The 19,126-nt window shown below is 43.6% G+C and overlaps 1 long non-coding RNA gene across 1 annotated transcript; it reads right to left on the minus strand.

The window, feature by feature from the left end:
• Positions 1-11,182: 11,182 nt before the first annotated feature.
• LOC143259421 (uncharacterized) lies at positions 11,183-13,363 on the minus strand. Its single transcript, XR_013033278.1, has 2 exons — positions 13,039-13,363; positions 11,183-12,972 (listed from the first exon to the last, which is right to left on the minus strand). It is a non-coding gene; the product is annotated as an uncharacterized LOC143259421 (long non-coding RNA).
• Positions 13,364-19,126: the final 5,763 nt, after the last annotated feature.

Genomic DNA, 19,126 nt, shown 5'->3' on the forward strand with positions numbered 1-19,126 from the left:
ACGAGCACTTATAAAATAAGACAAATGAGATTCGAATAAAGCGATATTAAAAGTTGTTTTCAATGCGCCCAGATCCAGTTTATACGAACATCTAGATTTCATTGCCAATCTCGCGCGTTCGAAGTATCATGTCGCGGAGATTAACGCAAGAAATAATAGAGACGTTCGCTCGAGGCTCTCGTCGTCGACGGAAACGACATTAAAAAGAAATACTGGAAGAATTATCCGAACAACGAGAGCATTTCGTTGGACGCATAAACGTTCTCGAACCGAAATGTACATTTTAGCCGTGGCGCATCGAAATAGATTCGGAGCACACGGGAACAGCAAATTACCGTCTAAAACAGAGGTAAAAATTCGGAAAAACTTTATCGCACGATTCGGTCGTCTTCGCCTGCGGGGCTTTTTCGCGCGAACTTCCGCGGAAGTTCAGCGCGTCGGAGCCGTTATAAAAGCCGGCAGACCGATTTCATTTTATCGCGACGCTGTCATCGGCGAATTACCACGTAAACCGACCCGGCCGGCCAGCGTTCGAGTGGATATTACGTTGGATCTGCAATAACTGTAAGCGTTTCGGGATTTATATCGTTTCATCCTCGTGTAACCACCATATTGGCCGCTGCTAGAGAGCTGCTAAGCCCCTTACCATTCGCCCCGCGCCGGACAATATCCGGCTAACTTATATTCGAAATGTTGCAGCGCGCTGTTACTCCCCTTCCGCTTCGCTCCGCTCGTTGCACACGGCTCCGCTCTGTTCCGCTCCTCTCTGGCCGCTCCGTTCGGATCGGCTCTCCGCTCGGCCCGCGAGCCGCGGAGCCCACGACGCGCCGCAAAATATTGCAACCGGTTCCCAGTTTTCTCTCATTCAATATCAGCCGCGTTATTTATGGTATCTATTATCCGGCGAGAAATACGACAGGCGTCGCGGCAGATTACGGAGCTCGCGAAGCTGTTTCGCCTCGCACGCGCTCGAACCCCGGTCCCGGGATGATCCTACGGGCCCCGGACCCTTCTTTCTCTCCTCTCTCTCTCTCTCTCTCTCTCTCTCTCTACACTTCCCTTTTCTTCATAAATATTGTTCGCGCACAGAGTTATTGAAGTTCGCGCGCCGGAGAACGGTCGCGCACCGAAGTGGATGCGAGAAAGCGGAATGAAGTCGCTTTCGATGTAGATTGCCCGGGTTGCTCGAGGTTTCATTATGTATGAGCGAAAATGAGGGGGTGTGCTTTTGAGAGTCGACTTCGCTTCTGACTTCTTAAACTCGCCCGGATTCCGCTTGGCGCGCGCGCGATAACGCGATATACCGGACCAGGAATTCGGCCGAGATTGGATTCCGCTCGGCGCAACCATGCTGCGCGTCGCAGACGATCACTATAAAGATTGTGTTTCGCCGGTGGTCTTTGAAGCGCGCGTTTCTCTTTATGACTTCGTCTTCTTTTGCAAATGCTGTCTTCGTTACCACTTCGCCCGGCGCGAGATACTCGCGCGGAAAGTGCCGGTGACAGAGAAATCGGCAAATTGCGCGACGTTCTTCGGTGCTTTCATCGATGAGGAGATGCTCTAACCGTATATGTATATAGCCGTTGCGAAGCGGAAGGAAGATTTCTCGAATGCGAGACGCGTGCTCGAGAGATCTCTGTCGCTTGGAACCTGTACGACCGACACCGTCGGCTACCGGCATCGAGAACAAGCTATCAGGACGTCTTCCAAAGGTGATAGACTTCCGCAAAACGATTTGAAAACCATGAAAATGGCTTTGTACTCTCTGCCAGTTGATTAAGGTTTGCGACAGCTACCAAAACATCCCCTAAAGAGATCCTGGATCAGCGCGAAAGGGTTTGATGCGAATTGAAAATGGCCACTGAATAAAACATGGACAATGAATGGACAATGAATAAAATCTGCGACGGTTACTCAAACCAACGACACCTTCGAGCTGCCAAAAGATCTGTTAAAAGGGTTTCAGTCTTCTACAAAACAATTTGAAGAGAATTCGAAATGGTTACGAGCGATCATCCGAATTTTTGCTACGAATCGAATCTGTTGTCGAAACTAAGAACACCTACAAGCTCCCAAAACATCCCTCAAAATGATTCTACTCTTTCATAAAACGATTTAAAGCGATTTGAAAATAGCGATCCTTCGTTTCTTCAAGGATGGAACCTGCATATTTTGCGGGGTGTGAATCGAACCTGCATATTTTGCGGGGTGTGAATCGAACCCGCATGCTCGAGCCACTAAAGCATCCCCTAAAAAGATCAAATAGCGGTCAAATAGCGATCCTTCGTTTCTTCCAGGATACAACCTGCATATTTTGCGGGGTATGAATCGAACCTGCATGCTCGAGTCACTAAAGCATCCCCTAAAAAGACCACATAACGATCGAATAGCGATCCTTCGTTTCTTCTAGAATGGAACCTGAATATTTCGCGGGGTGTGAATCGAACCTGCATTCTCGAGCCACTAAAGCATCCCCTAAAAAGATCACAGATCCATAGAAAACGAATCGGAACGAATAGAAAATGGCACCGAAATCGGCGCAGGGGCGTCGAACTAAGAACACCTACAAACTCTCAAAACATCCCTCAAAATGATTCTACTCTTTCATAAAACGATTTAAAGCGATTTGAAAATAGCGATCCTTCGTTTCTTCAAGGATGGAACCTGAATATTTCGCGGGGTGTGAATCGAACCTGCATTCTCGAGCCACTAAAGCATCCCCTAAAAAGGTCACAGATCCGTAGAAAACGAGTCGGAACGAATAGAAAATGGCGCCGAAATCGGCGCAGGAGCGTCGGAGCTAGCGAGAACGGTGACCGGGATGAAAAGGGCCGGCCGTTGAATCGCGGCCAGATCGGGCCGGGAGGTTAGGATCGCAGACGACTGGTTTTCGGTCGTCTGCCAAAGGTTTTCGGTGTCCTTTCTCCTGCTCGCTCTTAGCGTTCCCGGTCTGCCCCTTCGTCATCCGGGTCCCGGTCGCAACCATTCGTGCAACCCCTTCCTCGCCGCGGGTTTCATCCCTTTCGTCGCTTCTGTCCGCCTCCTCGCGGAACGATAAATTTTCCGGCTTTAAATCCCGGTCGCGCCGCGGCCGCGGCCACGACCACGACCACGACCACGACCGCGGACATCGAACGCTTCTATAATACGCCCGGCGGTGTCCTGTGTATGGCATTGCGAACTAACGTACAGCTTGTACCGACTTCGCGTGCCCTTGTTTACCGGCCTGACGACATATTTATGAGGTTTCCTTAGCGTGCCCCCTCCCGCCCCGATCCAATCTCGATATTCGCGCGTCACCTACCCCCCTCCTCCCTCTTCTCGCGATCACACCCCTGTACAGTGGGTCAAAAAAGTATCGGCGCGGCACGGTCTACCGCGTGTTTCGCATAACTCCGCGCCAATTTCATTTCCCGATTTCGCGTTATCCGTGCAACCCGGCCGATTATTGTTAAACCGGCCACTTCCGTGCCGTAAATTATGTACAATTTCGTACTGAATTTTTAATTTATGATTTTACGTTACTCGTAGAATTGAGAGGATTATTAAGAGATTGTGGATTTTGCGCGTTTCTGCGCGAATACGATTAAATTACCGAGCCAGTTTCTCAATTATTTATTCTTTTCATGTAATAAGAAGTTCGATAGGATTTTATTTTGTTGTTGTCGGAATCCCATATAAGATTTATGGATGTATAATGTAGTGCCTTTTTTTTCGTGAAGTAAACGGTGCAACAGCGTTAAAAGGAAATAATGTATTCTTTTATATTCTGAAATTATAACTATTGAAATAGTGTATTTTTTTATATTCTGGAATTGTAACTATTGAAATAATGTACTCTCTTATATTCTGAAATTATAACTATTGAAGTAATGTACTCCCTTATATCCTGAAATTATAACTATTGTAGTATAATGTACTTTCTTATATTCTGAAATTATAACTATTGATGTAATGTACTCTCTTATATTCTGAAATTATAACTATTGAAATAATAAATAATTCTTTTATATTCTGAAATTGTAACTATTGAAATAATGTACTCTCTCATATTCTGAAATTATAACTATTGAAGTAATGTACTCTCTTATATTCTGAAAATATAACTATTGAAATAATGTACTCTCTCATATTCTGAAATTATAACTATTGAAGTAATGTACTCTCTTATATTCTGAAATTATAACTATTGAAATAATGTACTCCCTAATATTCTGAAATTATAACTATTGAAATAATGAACTCTCTTATATTCTGAAATTACAACTATTGAAATAATGTACTCCCTTATATTCTGAAATTATAACTATTGAAGAAGATCATAATATAACAGCACGCTTTGGGCCAAAAATGGCTATACCAGCTCCTTCTTGATCACATTTTTTATAATGAATTTTAACCCTCGGACAGCGAACCATTTTCGCGATTGTACTACCGACGATCTTTATAACAATTCTAAGTTTAATTCAACAATTTTTCAAAACATATTTTTGAAGATATATCTTCCTTTCTGTTGCTCCTAATGTGACAGCAATCTGTTTGATTTAATCGCCAAAAACCGAATAATTAAGTAAACGATTTAAATACTCGGGGTCAAAATCGCCACGCGAGCCTTAACATGCATAAAGCATCAAAAATGTTGAGGAAAAAGATAGTTCTGCGCCGATACTTTTTCCAGACACTGTATACCATTCTGCGAACCCTTATTTTCGGTGGAACCCGCGTTGGCAAGCACGCACCCCTCGCAATGTTTTCCTCGGTTTTATGCCAGCTATTTCCTCGGCCCCTCGTCCGGTTCCGCAGAATCTTGCGAAAAAGTTGTCTAATTGGATTCCCGGAGATGGATACCGATCCTTTCTAGAAATACTTGTCGCGCGATGTGCTCCGGAATTGCGGCTAACTGTAGTTTCACAACCCTCGGACGGGCGCACGCGCAACGCGAGCTTCCCTTCGCCGGGGCTCCATCGCCGAAGAAAATTCATTCGAAACTTTCGCATTGTTCGACGATTCGACACGCCACCCCGGGAACATTGAATAAAGAACGAAGAAGAATCCGGATTGTTTCCCCGATGATCATTAGCAACGTCGGAAGACAGTTTTCGTTCACGAGATAACGCGGTTACCGTCGCGATTGTAATTTTTGCAAGATTTTCAGGTTTCAGTCGCGGATAAAAATGTACGAGACGAACGAACGGTCCCATCGTGAAACGAACGTACATTTCAGTTATGAAGTATCGATCGAACGAATAATATCGAACGCGCGCACAGCAGTCGCGAATTGTGTATTGTTAACTCCCGTCCGTCCCTCGTGTCAATTTGACACGTTTTTCACCGTACACAGTACGGGTTGCGATAAATATAAAAAAAAGCAGCACGCTCTGCATATCGTTTTATTATTTGCAAACATAGCGAAAAATCGGATGCCCGAGCTCGCACAATTTTTATCATTTTTTCTTTTTTCGCGTAAAAGAGATCACGAATTTACCGATTAATCTCCCTGTTGCATTTGTTTTTTTGTTTTTTTTTTAATATTGCGAGAGACTAAATATATCGGAGTTATATAGGTAACCGTATTTTTTTCGAGTTCGACGGAGGATGAGTAAATTAACGCGCCACGTTCCGCGCCACATGCTAGTACCCCTACGAGCGGAATTTATCGGACACAGGCTCGTTAAGATCTCCGTCTCGACGACGGTGGACCACGTTGGGGCGGATCTCCACCGTATGTACGGACGCTCCGCTTCCGGCTCCGATAAGAAGACACGTCGTTGAATTAATTCCGACGCGCTATAATCGCTTTGCTTCCTCCCCCCCCCCCCCCCAATCCCTCTCCTGCTGTCGAATAATTAGCGATACACCACTTCCCTCGCAAAAAGCTCTTCTGCTGTGTATTAATCTTTCCTCACGAGACAAAACGTACAAATAACTTCTTCCCATTTCCAACAACAATTGGAAAATTCTTCTTTCGCGAAAGCTTTTCTGTTTATTTGCGAAACTGTTGCCAAGATAACTCCGCACAAACGTCGGAAACGACATTTCCGTGAAATGGGAGGGGTTCCTGAGGTCATCTGAAGTAACCTTTTCCTTAGCAAAAATGCAATTCGCGGCTTCGTTTACGAGTTATTAACAAAAAATAGTGACCAATGAGAGCTCGGCGCAAGGCAGCCGAGGCAAAGAGCGCTCGTAGCCCAGTTCCGCTCATTGGCAGCCCGGCCCGCGAGATTGGAAAACATCGTCGACGTTCGTTTACTAGGAAAAAGTTGTACATCGACCAATTATTAGTTTTCACGAAATCACGATTAGCAGCGTAGACGTTTTTAGTACCAGGCAATTTTTAACCTCCCGATAAGAGTGTTTGCTGTTTTTATAATATGAGGAGAATAAGATCGTGTTCTTAACACTTTATCGTCCGGTCGTGGTTGAGGCTGCCACTCAGTAAGGACTGGCTTAGTCGCGCGCGCATTTGCTCCCAGTACCGGCTAAATTTTCGCTATTCATTGTGTTGTGCTTATTCCTTTAAAAATAATAATAAATAATAATATAATTATTATAATTATAATTCATAAGGATATGGGGAGGTCAGCATACAGGAGGTCAGCTACTAACAAAACAGTAAAGAAGCGAAAACCGTCGATAGCTAAAAGTCGATTAATAGGCTATCGGTCGATAAGCATTGGCAATCGAAAAGCCGATTAATAGGCTAGCGATCGATAAACATTGGCAATCGAAAAGCCGATAAATAGGCTAGCGGTCGATAAAGCGTTAAGGCGAAATCTAACGGACACTAAAACCGAATGACCGTTCTAATGATTCGTTTTATAAGAATGTCGTAACCTAATTTATTCAGACTTTTATCGTAACATATGCTTCGATTGAAAAATCTATCCGACTATTTCCAGCAGAAGTGTCTTCGTACTTTCAACAAATTTAAAAGCAACGAAACCGGCTATACGGGGTGTCCCAAAATTATGGTATTTCCGGGAAACAAGGGGTTCCTGAGGTCATTCGAAGCAACTTTTCCCTTTAAAAAAATTTTCTCCGAGGCGTCGTTAACGAATTATTGACGAAAAACACTGACCAATGAGGGACGAGTTCGCTCGGCGCTAGGCGGCCGAGCCAATGAAGCGGTACTGGGCTTTGTGAGCTCGTTGATTTGGCGGCCGCGCGCCTGCCGATTATCAACGATTATAAAAACGAGCCGAAAGACTCGAACAATTGTATCTCCTCTTCCCAAATTGTCCATTTTTGTGCACAATTTAGGCGACAATTAGGGAGACATTACTGTATTCAACTGTTGTCTAAACCTGCTCGAGTAAAATTTTTAGAGAAGACTGTCGATCTTCGTACAGAATGTTCGAAAATGTGGGACACGATAAAAAAAAACTGTGTTGGAGCTCTGCCACGCAGTATGCAAGTAAAACGAATCCATAGAAAATTATTGAAATCCATAGAAAATATACAGAAAGGTTTTATTTGTTATTAATCCTTTGCACTCGAAGCCATTTTAATATTTATACTCAGCCTATCATTATAGTCGGAATTATTATTTTGCATAACAAAGTGCACTTTATGCATGTGAAATTGAGTTTTGTGACTCATGTAACAATTACACTTTTAATTTAGATTTCTTAAATCTAAACTTTGATAATATGAAAGTTATCTTGGAACGTGATATAACAATTTCAGTGGTGCCTCAGAGTCGCCACTCGAGTGCAAAGTGTTGAACCGCTGAAATTCACAAGAATTTTGATGGGAACTGTTCAAATATTTCTGATACAATTTCGACGACTATTTTGGAAAATTGTCACGAAGACTCTATCAAGAAATTGACGTGCAATAAATTCTTTCTTACGCGAAAGGGTTTCATTTGGCAAGTCCCTTATGATTCACGATCTTTTAACTTTCTGTATGACACTGTGGCGGACCAGACATAAAAAGCCACGTCCTCCAAAAGCGGAGTGTGCAGATGCCTTTTTCGGGTTTTCGTTGGGACACAGCTTCGGACCTTAGGTCCCGGATCACCCCGGTCGGAAAATCTTCGGGAAAGGCCTTCGCCCTTCCCAAGGACTTTCCCTTACCAATTTCAATACGCTCTCCCCAATAAATACGAGGACCTCTCGACCGGGAGACGTTAGTTAGCTAGTTTTCCTCCGACTCTCAACGTGTTCATATTTCTGTCTCATCCGTCACTCGCTTACCTTTACCTTTTACACACTGTACCCCCCATCGCCTTTTTGTTACAAGTTATATTAAAGTTCTCGTTATATAAAACCAAAAAAACTCTCTCGGATTATTTTATATAAACCGTCGCAGTAACCCCTGCGACAAAACACTTTCGTGCGGAATGTTTCGAGATCTATGATACGGTCTCCTATGAAAAATTCAATTCCTTCCGTTTCGGAACAAAGTCGATGTTCCTGAAAAATGTCTTCGTAAGGCACGATATTAACCGTTTATTTGTATCCATTTTTCTTCGCAATGAAAATGTGTTCTTCTCAATCACACCGTGCCCGATATCCCTGAATTTCACCATCAACCGTTACGTACAATTTACACATTTCCTATATCTTCACGTTTCTCCACGATCGACCGCGAAGAGCATCGTTCTAAAAGCCCGGACATAAACGACGCTGGTTCGCAGGGGACAAGATGTTGCAAAATCTGCTGGTGGACTCGCGTCGTTTCGAACGAGCCCGAGATCGCGAGGCGTTGCGTCGTCGAGGGCGGTCCGACCGCGAAATAGAAACGTTCTAGAATTGAATTTTCGATAATTCGCGGCGAAGTCCGGCGATTTGGCAGGGTAGCCGGGATTACAAGAATCAACGGCGTTTCCGGGGCTGTTCTGGCCTGGCTTCCGGCGTCGGGTAGTTGCCCGTCCGCGAAAGAAACGCGACCGGAAGCCGCTGTAAAGTCGAGAATGCTCTCGTTTCGCCGCTGCCAAATCGACTTACCGCTTCGGAATCTGCAGTTGTCCGCGGACGAGGCCGGAATACGCTCGCTGGTCGTTTCGCGACGTTAACAGCACAGCAAAGAGAGAGAGAGAGAGAGGGGGGGAGGGAGGGAGGGAGGGAGGGAGGGAGGGAGAAGAAGACAGAGATAGAGAGTGGAAAAGAGAGAGAGAGTGAGGGAGGGAGGAGAAGACAGAGATAGAGAGAAGGAAAAAAAGAGAGAGAGAGAGAGGGAGGGAGGAGAAGACAGAGATAGAGAGAGGAAAAAGAGAGAGAGAGGGAGGGAGGGAGGAGAAGACAGAGATAGAGAGAGGAAAAGAAAGAGAGGGAGGGAGGGAGGAGAAGACAGAGATAGAGAGTGGAAAAGAGAGAGAGAGAGATTCTTTCCTCCCTTTAGACCCGCTCGATCAGGCCCGAGCCCCGTTCGCGGGCAATTACGTGATCGTGTGCCAGCATACCGATATCGATTCGAATCGACGGCCAAGGAAGCCTAAAATGAAATCGGTCCGACAGATGCGAAGAGGCTGATTGGCAGACGCTACGATGATCCATCAGTCGAGGCTGACATGAAACATTGGCCGTTCATCGTTGTTAATGATGAAGGAAACCCGAAAACTCGTGTGTGTCCGGTGCAGAATCGGTTCGTTGACCAACCAGATCGATGTTTCCTCGACGCGGACGGCTGACACTTTCACGCGGAATTTCATTGATGCTATTTCTGAGCATAGTCTTTCGCTCGGGCTGGCTGTCAACGCCATCGTTTTCCGGTCGGAATCGTCGTCGCTGCGGGAAAAGGCGACTTCGCGAATCAGCTTCTCAAGTGTAATCCGCGTCGAAAAACGAAACTAAACTAAACGATCAGAACCATTGAAACGAGGTTCCGCCGGACGAAAATTCTTTTCGATTTTCCAGGCCATTTTTTGCCGCGCGTTAGTCAGCGAGCAGGGAAGAAAGGAATTAATTGTCAGCCGGCGGAGCATCGCGTTCTCATTGTCAGTCAATTATCCGACGCGTATTACTCTTTTCAGACCGAGGCGAAAATCGTACTTTCCCGGTGGAGATCCGCTCCTTCTCGCTCTCTCGCTCTCTCTCTCTCTCTCTCGCTCTTTCTCTCGCTCTCTTTCTTGCTCTCTCTCTCTCGCTCTTTCTCTCGCTCTCTCTCTCTCTCTCTCTCTCTCGATTTCTCGATTTCTCGATCTCTCGCTCTCTCTCTCTCGGTCCCTCTCTCTCTCGCTCTCACTCTCCCGCTCACTCACTCTCTCGCTCTCTCGCTCTCTCTCTCTCGATCTCTCGCGTTCTCTCCCTCTCTCTCTCTCTTTCGATCTCTCGCACTCTCTCGCTCTCTCTCTCGCGCACTCTCTCTCGCTTTCGCTCTCTCTCTCACGCACTCTCTCTCTCTCTCTCTCTCTCTCTCTCTCTCTCTCTCTCTCCCTCTCTTTCTCTCGGTGGTACCGACGAAAATGAAGGAAACTGCGGAAGCCTATTTGGGGGAAGAACATCAGGAGCGTGATTACGGTACCGGCGCACTACTTGAACGAGTCCCAGCGTCAGGCAACCAAGGACGCCGGTACTATCTCCGGCTCGGCTTGAATGTCCTGAGGATCATTAACGAGCCGACTTGCCGCGGCTATTGCATACGGCCTCGACAAAAAGGGACGCGGTGAAAGGAACGTTCTGATCTTCGATCTCGCCGCCGGTACTTTCGACGTATCGATACCGACTATCAACGATGGCATATTCGAGGCGAGCCTGTGTAAACCCGCGTTCCTCGCCGATACTTTTTCCGCCGCCGCGCCGCGCCGCGGCCGATGGAATCCAACACGGAGCCGGGACCGATCGAGAAAATCTTGCGACACTGGAAAATTATCATCGGCTGCGAAACTCCATTTTCCCCACTTGAAAATGCATTAGACATTTTTATTCCGGGACAGTCTTCGGCCAGCTAAATTGCGTTGCGCTCTCGCGTCTAACGTACAGCCATATTTGGCTGGCGAAATTATACCGCGAGACTTATAAATTCATTTTTGCTCCGACGCCGAGAGTAATTACGGTACCGCCTTAGCGAGCCCGTTACTAGAACTGGTCACAAAGGCAATCAACTGTATTCGGGTATTCAACGAATTCTAGCACTATTCCTACCGACACTTCACGTATACCTATTCCTACCGCGACCGGTCAAATGACCGGTCTTTCACAACTTATATTTTCAATATTGAATGCAGACCAATAGCCAGTTTACCAGTTTAAAAATATATTTTCTTTTATTCAAGAGTACATAATCTACATTTCATTCTTTTTCGTCGCATTTTTTACAAATGGGCTTCTCAACTGTACATTTTCCGCATACGTACTTTTTACATTTTAGACAGATTTTGTTCGTCTTATTATCTTTACAATACCTTATCTGACATGTTTTCCGTTCACGGGAACCTGTACTTGTACTTGCGATGGGTATTGGTTGATTTTCTTTGCCGAGCTCTCGTTGATATTCGATGGCAAGTTCTTCTGCCAATTGGAATAGAAATTCCTGTCTTGTAATTTCTCCTCCCGCAGTTTCTTTATATAACACCCATGCATTTATCCCGGCTAAATCCAAGATATTAAAAAATACTTGCAAAGGCCATCTCCGAGATTTAGATTTTACCGAATAATTTCTGGCCATTTGATCGGTCACATCTACGCCAAATTTGGTGCTATTATACAATTGAATTGTCTCCGGTGTTCGGGTGTCGTTTTCTTCAACTTGTACGGAGTTGTGCATTGAACTGAGAATTAAAACTTTCTTTCTTGGTTTGGCTTTGTAAATTGTCAACATACAATTATTTGAGCGATAGAGTTTGCTTGAGAAAAGTGCCATGTCGTCGTTTTTCAGTTTTGCTAGTTTTGGTAGCTCTTTCCTATTTGCTCTAATTGTTCCAACAATCGTAGTTTTTTTTGCTAAAAGTTTTGTTGCTAAAGGTAGGCTTGTAAAAAAGTTGTCTGTGGTTATATTTCTTCCACATCCTACATACGGTTCTGCTAATTTCATAGTGACAAACTCTCCAAGAGGAACTGAGGGTTCTCTACTTTCATCTTTTCCCAAATATGGAAAGCCGTTTATTATATATTTGCTGCGTACATCGGATGCTAACCAAAATTTTATACCAAATTTGTCCGGTTTATTGGGCATGTATTGAGTGAATCTACACCTTGCTTTCGTTGGAAACAATTGTTCGTCAATAGTAATGTATGGTCCTGGTTTATAACAATTTTGACTGTTGTAAATAAACTTGTACCAAACTTCGGAAATCATAGCGAATTTATCAGTTTGTAACCGTTGGCTTCGTTGATTTCTGTCGTCAAATCGAATAAATCTCATAATCTCCGTAAAGTCATGTCTACTCATAGTATTTGAGAAAAAAGGCGGGCCCCACTTTTTATTCCACAGAAGTGCTATATCTATATTCTTAGCCTCATATGCGCCGCGTGCATACAGAATTGCAAAAAATGCATATAACTTTGCAGTAGACAGTTCCCATTTATATCCCAACACTCTAAATGCCTCTGCCTTTGTGCACTTTCTTATAAGTTCGATTATATTCTTATCAATTATCACAGAAAATGCCGTCCTAACTTCGCCTTTCATAATATTACGTTTACTGTACCCAGTCGGACCTGATGTTTCCCTAAAAATATTATGATCAGGTGCTCTTCCAGGATTAGACCCTATTTTTACTTCCTGCCAAACAGTTCCGTCCACCGCAATTTCGCTTGCCTCTTCCTCATTCTCACTATCGGAACTAACTAAAAATCTCCTTCTCTTTCGTCGTCTACGTACGTTCGAAATATTCTCTTCGTTCTCATCGGTGTTCGAGTCGGTTTCAAATGGATCATAATTTTCCGTATTGTCGTTTTCCATATCCAGAATTTCCTGATCATCGCCAGAACATTCTGCATCGATATCATTTATTCTCTCTAATAATACATTCGCACTCCTCAAACGTCTTGACATTTTGGGGTAAATATTCAACGGAGAAAATAAAAACTAAAATATGAAAATGTAAATCAAAATAGATAAAAAAATGAATAAAAGATAAAATGTGAAACTTACTGCGACGTATTGTTAGTCTTGTTCACTATTTTGAAAATTGCACTTATAACACGTACTATGACATAGAATATTACAAAATAATAATAAAAGACTGCCAAGTATGCTCTTTGTGATTTTCACGTTTCGATGCACTCTGTTCGTGTCGCAAGACTATACTGATTTGAATTCGTGAGAAGACGTCTATACATTTCCTTCAGTCATAAGTTTATTTATTTTACGTCATAGTAGATAAGATGGCGTAAGAATATTCGAGGATCTGGACCGTATCGGATATCAATCAAGCAAATAAACACCGCTAACCCGATAGTCGAGCGAGAACTGTAAACACTTGTAAGTGCCGTAAACCATTTTCTGGAAGGCACTTCTCGGATAAAATCGTGCCACAACTACATTATGTTTTGTTTCTAACGACTTTATAGTTTTGGAATTGAGTCTTAGAGAGAAACTATTACAAAAGTGTATAAATCGTACTACCGGTCAAATGACCGGTCGTGGTAGGTAAGACAGACTACAAATATTTCTCAGAAAATAAACAATAAAAAAATAAGTGAATATTGAAAAATGTATCATACATATATATGAGGAAAAGTCGTAAAGTTTAAAGGCGATTCACTTACGTTGAATGTAAGAAATTCCAATTGAAAATTTAAAAACGGTCATTTGACCGGTCCCGGTAGGAATAGTGCTAGAGTCTAATTAGAATTAGCAATGTTTAACGCTGAAGTATAGCACACCGGTCAATATACAAGGTGTCCCAAAATTATAGTATTTCCGGGAAATAAGGGATTGCTGAGGTGATTTGAAACAACTTTTTCCTTAGCGAAAATGCAATTCGCGGCTCTGTTTACGAGTTATTGACGAAAAAGCAGTAACCAATAAGAGGCGAGCTCGGCCGGCGCGACGCGGCCCAGCCAACGAGCGGTCGGAGTCCTGTTCGGCTCATTGGCTCGGCCGCGTTGCGCCAGGAGAGCACGCGTCTTATTGGTCGCTGTTTTTCGTCGATAACTCGTAAACGAAGCCGCGGATCGCATTTTCGCTAAGGAAAAACAAGCTTTACCGCAATGCGTTTGATTATATTGTTCCGTGAATATCTTGATAGAAATAGGGCGGATGTAACGAAAAATAATTGAACGAGAAATAGTACAGGGTGTCCCAAAATTATGGTACTTCCGGGAAATTAGAGATTCCTGAAGTCATTTGAAGCAACTTTTTCCTTTACAAAAATTTTCTCCGAGGTACCGTTAGCTAGTTATTAATGAAAAACAGTTACCAATGAGAGGCGAGCTCAGCTGGCGCGAGGCGACCGAGCCAACGGCGCCAGCGGTCGAGGCGGTCGAATCCCAGCTGAGTTGGCGCGAGGCGGCCGAGCCAACGGCGCCAGCGGCAGGCGCGCGGCGGCCAAATCAACGAGCGCGCGAAGCCCAGTACCGCTTCATGGCTTGGCCGCTTAGCGCCGAGCGAACTCGACCCTCATTGGTCAGTGTTTTTCGTCAATAATTCGTTAACGACGCCTCGGAGAACATTTTTATAAAGGAAAAAGTTGCTTCTAATGATCTCAGGAACCCCTTGTTTCCCGGAAATACCATAATTTTGGAACACCCTGTACAGCCGGTTTCGTTGCTTTTAAAATTGTTGAAATTACGAAAACATTTCTGCTGGAAATAATCGGATAGATTTTTCAATCGAAGCATATGTCACGATAAAAGTCTAAATAAATTAGGTTACGTCATTCTTATAAAACGAATCATTCGAACGGTCATTCGACGCATATGTTACGATAAAAGTCTGAATAAATTAGGTTACGTCATTCTTATAAAACGAATCATTAGAACGGTCATTCGGTTTTAGTGTCCGTTAGATTTCGCCTTAAGAACACGATCTTATTCTCCTCATATTATAAAAACAGCAAACACTCTTATCGGGAGATTAAAAATTGCCTGGTACTAAAAACGTCTACGCTGCTAATCGTGATTTCGTAAAGACTAATAATTGGTCGATGTACAACTTTTCCCTGGTAAATGAACGTCGACGATGTTTTCCAGTCTCGCGGCACGGGCTTTTTTCCCCCCGACGAAGTAATATTGTCTTGTACACGGGCGGGCTGGTTGCTTAATAAGAGAGCACGCGATAGAATTTTCGAAATGAATAAACGATGCGTCGGAAAATAAAGTGAGCTCAGAACGGCGCGGCGGGCGGCAGGCTTTGGTACTCCGCTCGTGTTGATTCGGTTTTCAAAGAAAACGCGTGGGTAGAAACGGGCGGCGGTTCTCTCTATCAGTCCGAGCAAACAGTCGACGGTGTGCGTCGGGTTCGTTAAAACGAAGTCAGGATGATATAGAGTTGGCTCGATAATAAAACGCATTAAAATTCGATTACGTTTCCAGGCGCGCGACCCCTGCGACCGGCGTTTTAAACGGCGGCGGGGGGGGGAGGGGGGAGAGGTTCGGGAAAAGCTGGAAGAAAGGGGACGGATACGGACAACATCGGTACTCCCCCGAGCGAACGTTACAGAATTAATGAGCTCGATGACAAAGTCAACACCCGCGTTTTTCGACCCCACACGTCCCCCCCCCCTCCTCGCACAGTCACCGCGTTACCGGTGCCATTAGACGCGAGTGAACGACGCTCGCTCGCTTGCGCGCGCGCGCGTGCACGCTCACACATCGTTCCAATGTATTTTATGGCCAAGGGTTTCGAGTTTTATCATGGGGACCGATAATCGTAATTAAATTACCGTGTGCTGTCCCCGCCGTTATCGAGACGATAAATCTTAATTAGATCGAAAGTAACGATTACTCGATTTTTTAGAGTAATTACGTTAATGCAGAGCTCTCGTCGACGGGCGCAGGAACTTCGGGGTGCCTACGGTTCAAAGAGGAAGCCCACTCTATTTCGATTGAGGCTTGTAAATTGCGTGGACTACCAGGAACTACCCGCTCGCATAACTCGTCCGGATTTCAGTCCCCTAAATACATATACAGAAAATTATATCGCGTCCTTGGCCGTTTTATCGATCGGAAACGAGTGGATTCTGAATTTTACGCGAGTCGTGGTAAAAGCGGTACAGATAACGTACAAGACGACCCAGCACAACATAAATCTCTGCGAATTAATGCTGCACATTTTGGCGCGCGCGTTTCACTCGAAACTCGATAAACCAACCGGAAAGAAGATCGCGGAAAGTTCGAAGAAAAACGGCTATAAAGGGGAAGCGTAAGGGGAAGCTTAAAGGGGAAGCGCGAAAGTTGTATTCGAAAAAAAAACGCACTTTTTAGCGAACTCGTAGAAGACTCGAACGACGCGTGTGTTCCAGTTAGCGTGCAAAATACAGTAATGTCTCCCTAAATGACGCTCAGATTGCGCACAAAAATGGACAATTTGGGAAGAGGAGAAACTTTTAAAAATCATTAAAAAAAACAAAATTCATTATCATTTCCATCGTATGAAGGCTACATAATTATTAAAAAACGTGTGGAAGAAAATGAAAATAGATATAATGCAGAAGAACGTTGCAACAATTCTGGTACACTGTTGCTCACATGTTCCGATAGTTCAATTAACTAAAATTTGTCATCTTGCGGAATATTTGAAAAATCGTGTATTTTGGCCAGCTACGATTAGCAATCGTATTTTTTTCAACCTAATACAGTAATGCCTCCCTAACTGACGCTCAGATTGCGCACAGAAATGGACAATTTTGGGAAGAGAAGATACGATTATTCGAGTCTTGCAGCTCGTTTTTATAGTTCTTGACAATTCGTAACTATGAAAACGAACCGCAAGACTCGAATAATCGTATCTCATTTTCTCAAATTGCTCGTTTTTGTGCGCAATCTGAGCGTCAATTAGAGAGAATTTACTATACACAGTAATGCTAGAATAAAATTGATGACATAACTTTTTATTTCTAATTTTTTGCCACGATTCGGAGGCAATTCGGAGGCCACGTGCCACGATTAGCAGGCAATTCGAAGGCTACATGTCACGATTCGAAGATCGCGTACCTTGTAGCTCCGCGGTTTTTCTCATCTAACTCACACTCAAACAGACCATTTTTTTTCCGGGAATTTGCGTCGCGTGACGCATCGCACGCTTGACCGATTCCGTCGATCCTTATCGTCGACGTAGGCCTAGCACAGAGAAATTCACAGCAACCCGAAATTTGGCATTTCCGAGAGAAATTACTATACCTTCGAATAAGTTGGAACTAGCTTAGAATATTCTTTGGCAAATAAATGAGAGGAATAACAGAAATAATGAAAAAAAAACTTGGAACAGTTTATGGCATCGCATCGCATCGCACGCTTGACCGATTCCGTCGATCCTTATCGTCGACGTAGGCCTAACACAGAGAAATTCACAGCAACCCGAAATTTGGCATTTCCGAGAGAAATGACTGTACCTTCGAATAAGTTGAAACTAGCTTAGAATATTCTTTGGCAAATAAATGAGAGGAACAACAGAAATAATGAAAAAAAAACTTGGAACAGTTCATGGCATCGCATCGCACGCTTGACCGATTCCGTCGATCCTTATCATCGACGTAGCATAGGCGTAGGACTAGCACAGCGAATTGTCCATTTTTATGGACGATGTGAGCGTCAATTAGAGAGACATCAGTATTTTCTGTTCCATTCGGTAGCTTCGAGGAGATTTTGATTTCGCGTAGAGATTCGCGATCTACCGACAACTTGAACGGTCTGTAGCTCGGCGGTTGCGAACGGACAGGGTTGGCAAGATTCTTCCCAGGCGATCCCGTGTCTCGAGATTTCTTTTCTGCCTGTTGCCATCGGCGTACGAGCCTGGGCTCTATTGGAATTGTCAGCCCGTCCGGATAACCATCGGAACAGAAGGCAAACGCGAAAGGGGAACAGAAAAGGAGACGTCTGGGACGCGCACGGTAGAGGAAACGACGGAGAAAGTGGCTCTCGGCTCTTCCTTTCGTCTAATTTTCTGCCCTAGGTAACCTCCGATACCGATGCGAATGGTATCTCGAACGTCTACGCGGTCGAGAGATGTCGACGCGCTAGGGGAGCGAGATAACGATAACCGTTGACAAGGCTCGATTGACCAAAGAGGACGCCGAGAAGGTCGTGGTACGGCCAGACAGGACGATCGGACGTGGAAAGAAAGGATCTCCGCGAAGAATAATCACGAGTCCTATTGCTTCGATGTTAACACTTTTACCGGCCGGATGAACGTCCTTTACGCGTCTCACCACCGGTCATTCAGCCGCAAATTATTTCCCTGACACCGGCTCTATTTCGGCTTGCACTCTCAGGCACGAACACGCTTATATGCGCTTTTTCTTTCGCTTATAGAAACGTTAAATGAAACATTGTTTATTATTATTTTATATATTATTCGCTTCCTGTTATTTTATACGGTAATCTAATAACGTTTTTATATTTTCATGACATTAGTATTAAACAATATTTATCTATTTTATTTATTTATTTATTCACTAATAAACGGGCATAGGCCCTTCTAGTGCATAGAAATTATAACAAAGATCTGTAGTACAGACAGAAAGGCAGGAAAGAGACAGAATAAAAGTATAAATTATGAGTTAGAAAATATAGTATAGAAAATATAGTATAGAAATGTTGAATGAAACATTGTTTATTATTAATTTATATATTATTCGCTTTCTGTTATTTTATACGGTAATCTAATACTGTTTTTATATCTTCATGACATTTTTTTTAGCATTAAATAATATTTATTTTATCTATTTTATTCATTTATTTATTTATTTATTTACTAATAAACGGGCATAGGCCCTTCTAATGCATAGAAATTATAACAAAGAACTGTAGTACAGACAGAAAGACGTAATAGAGACAGAATAAAAGTATAAATTATGATTTAGAAAATAGAACTATATATATTTTTCATTGCTCATTCCTGGGGGAAAATTACTTTCTGACATGGAAGTGTTACGTGGCTAGAGACGGGGTATTCAAATTGATGATTCATGGCATGTAGACTGTTGATTTTTATGCATTTACATTGCAAACACTTTTAATTAGAAATAGAAATTTTTTCCTTATTTCAGTTCTCATAAATTCAACTACAGAAATGAGAA

This window comes from Megalopta genalis, chromosome 1, assembly GCF_051020955.1.
Source record: "Megalopta genalis isolate 19385.01 chromosome 1, iyMegGena1_principal, whole genome shotgun sequence".
Taxonomy (NCBI): domain Eukaryota; kingdom Metazoa; phylum Arthropoda; class Insecta; order Hymenoptera; family Halictidae; genus Megalopta; species Megalopta genalis.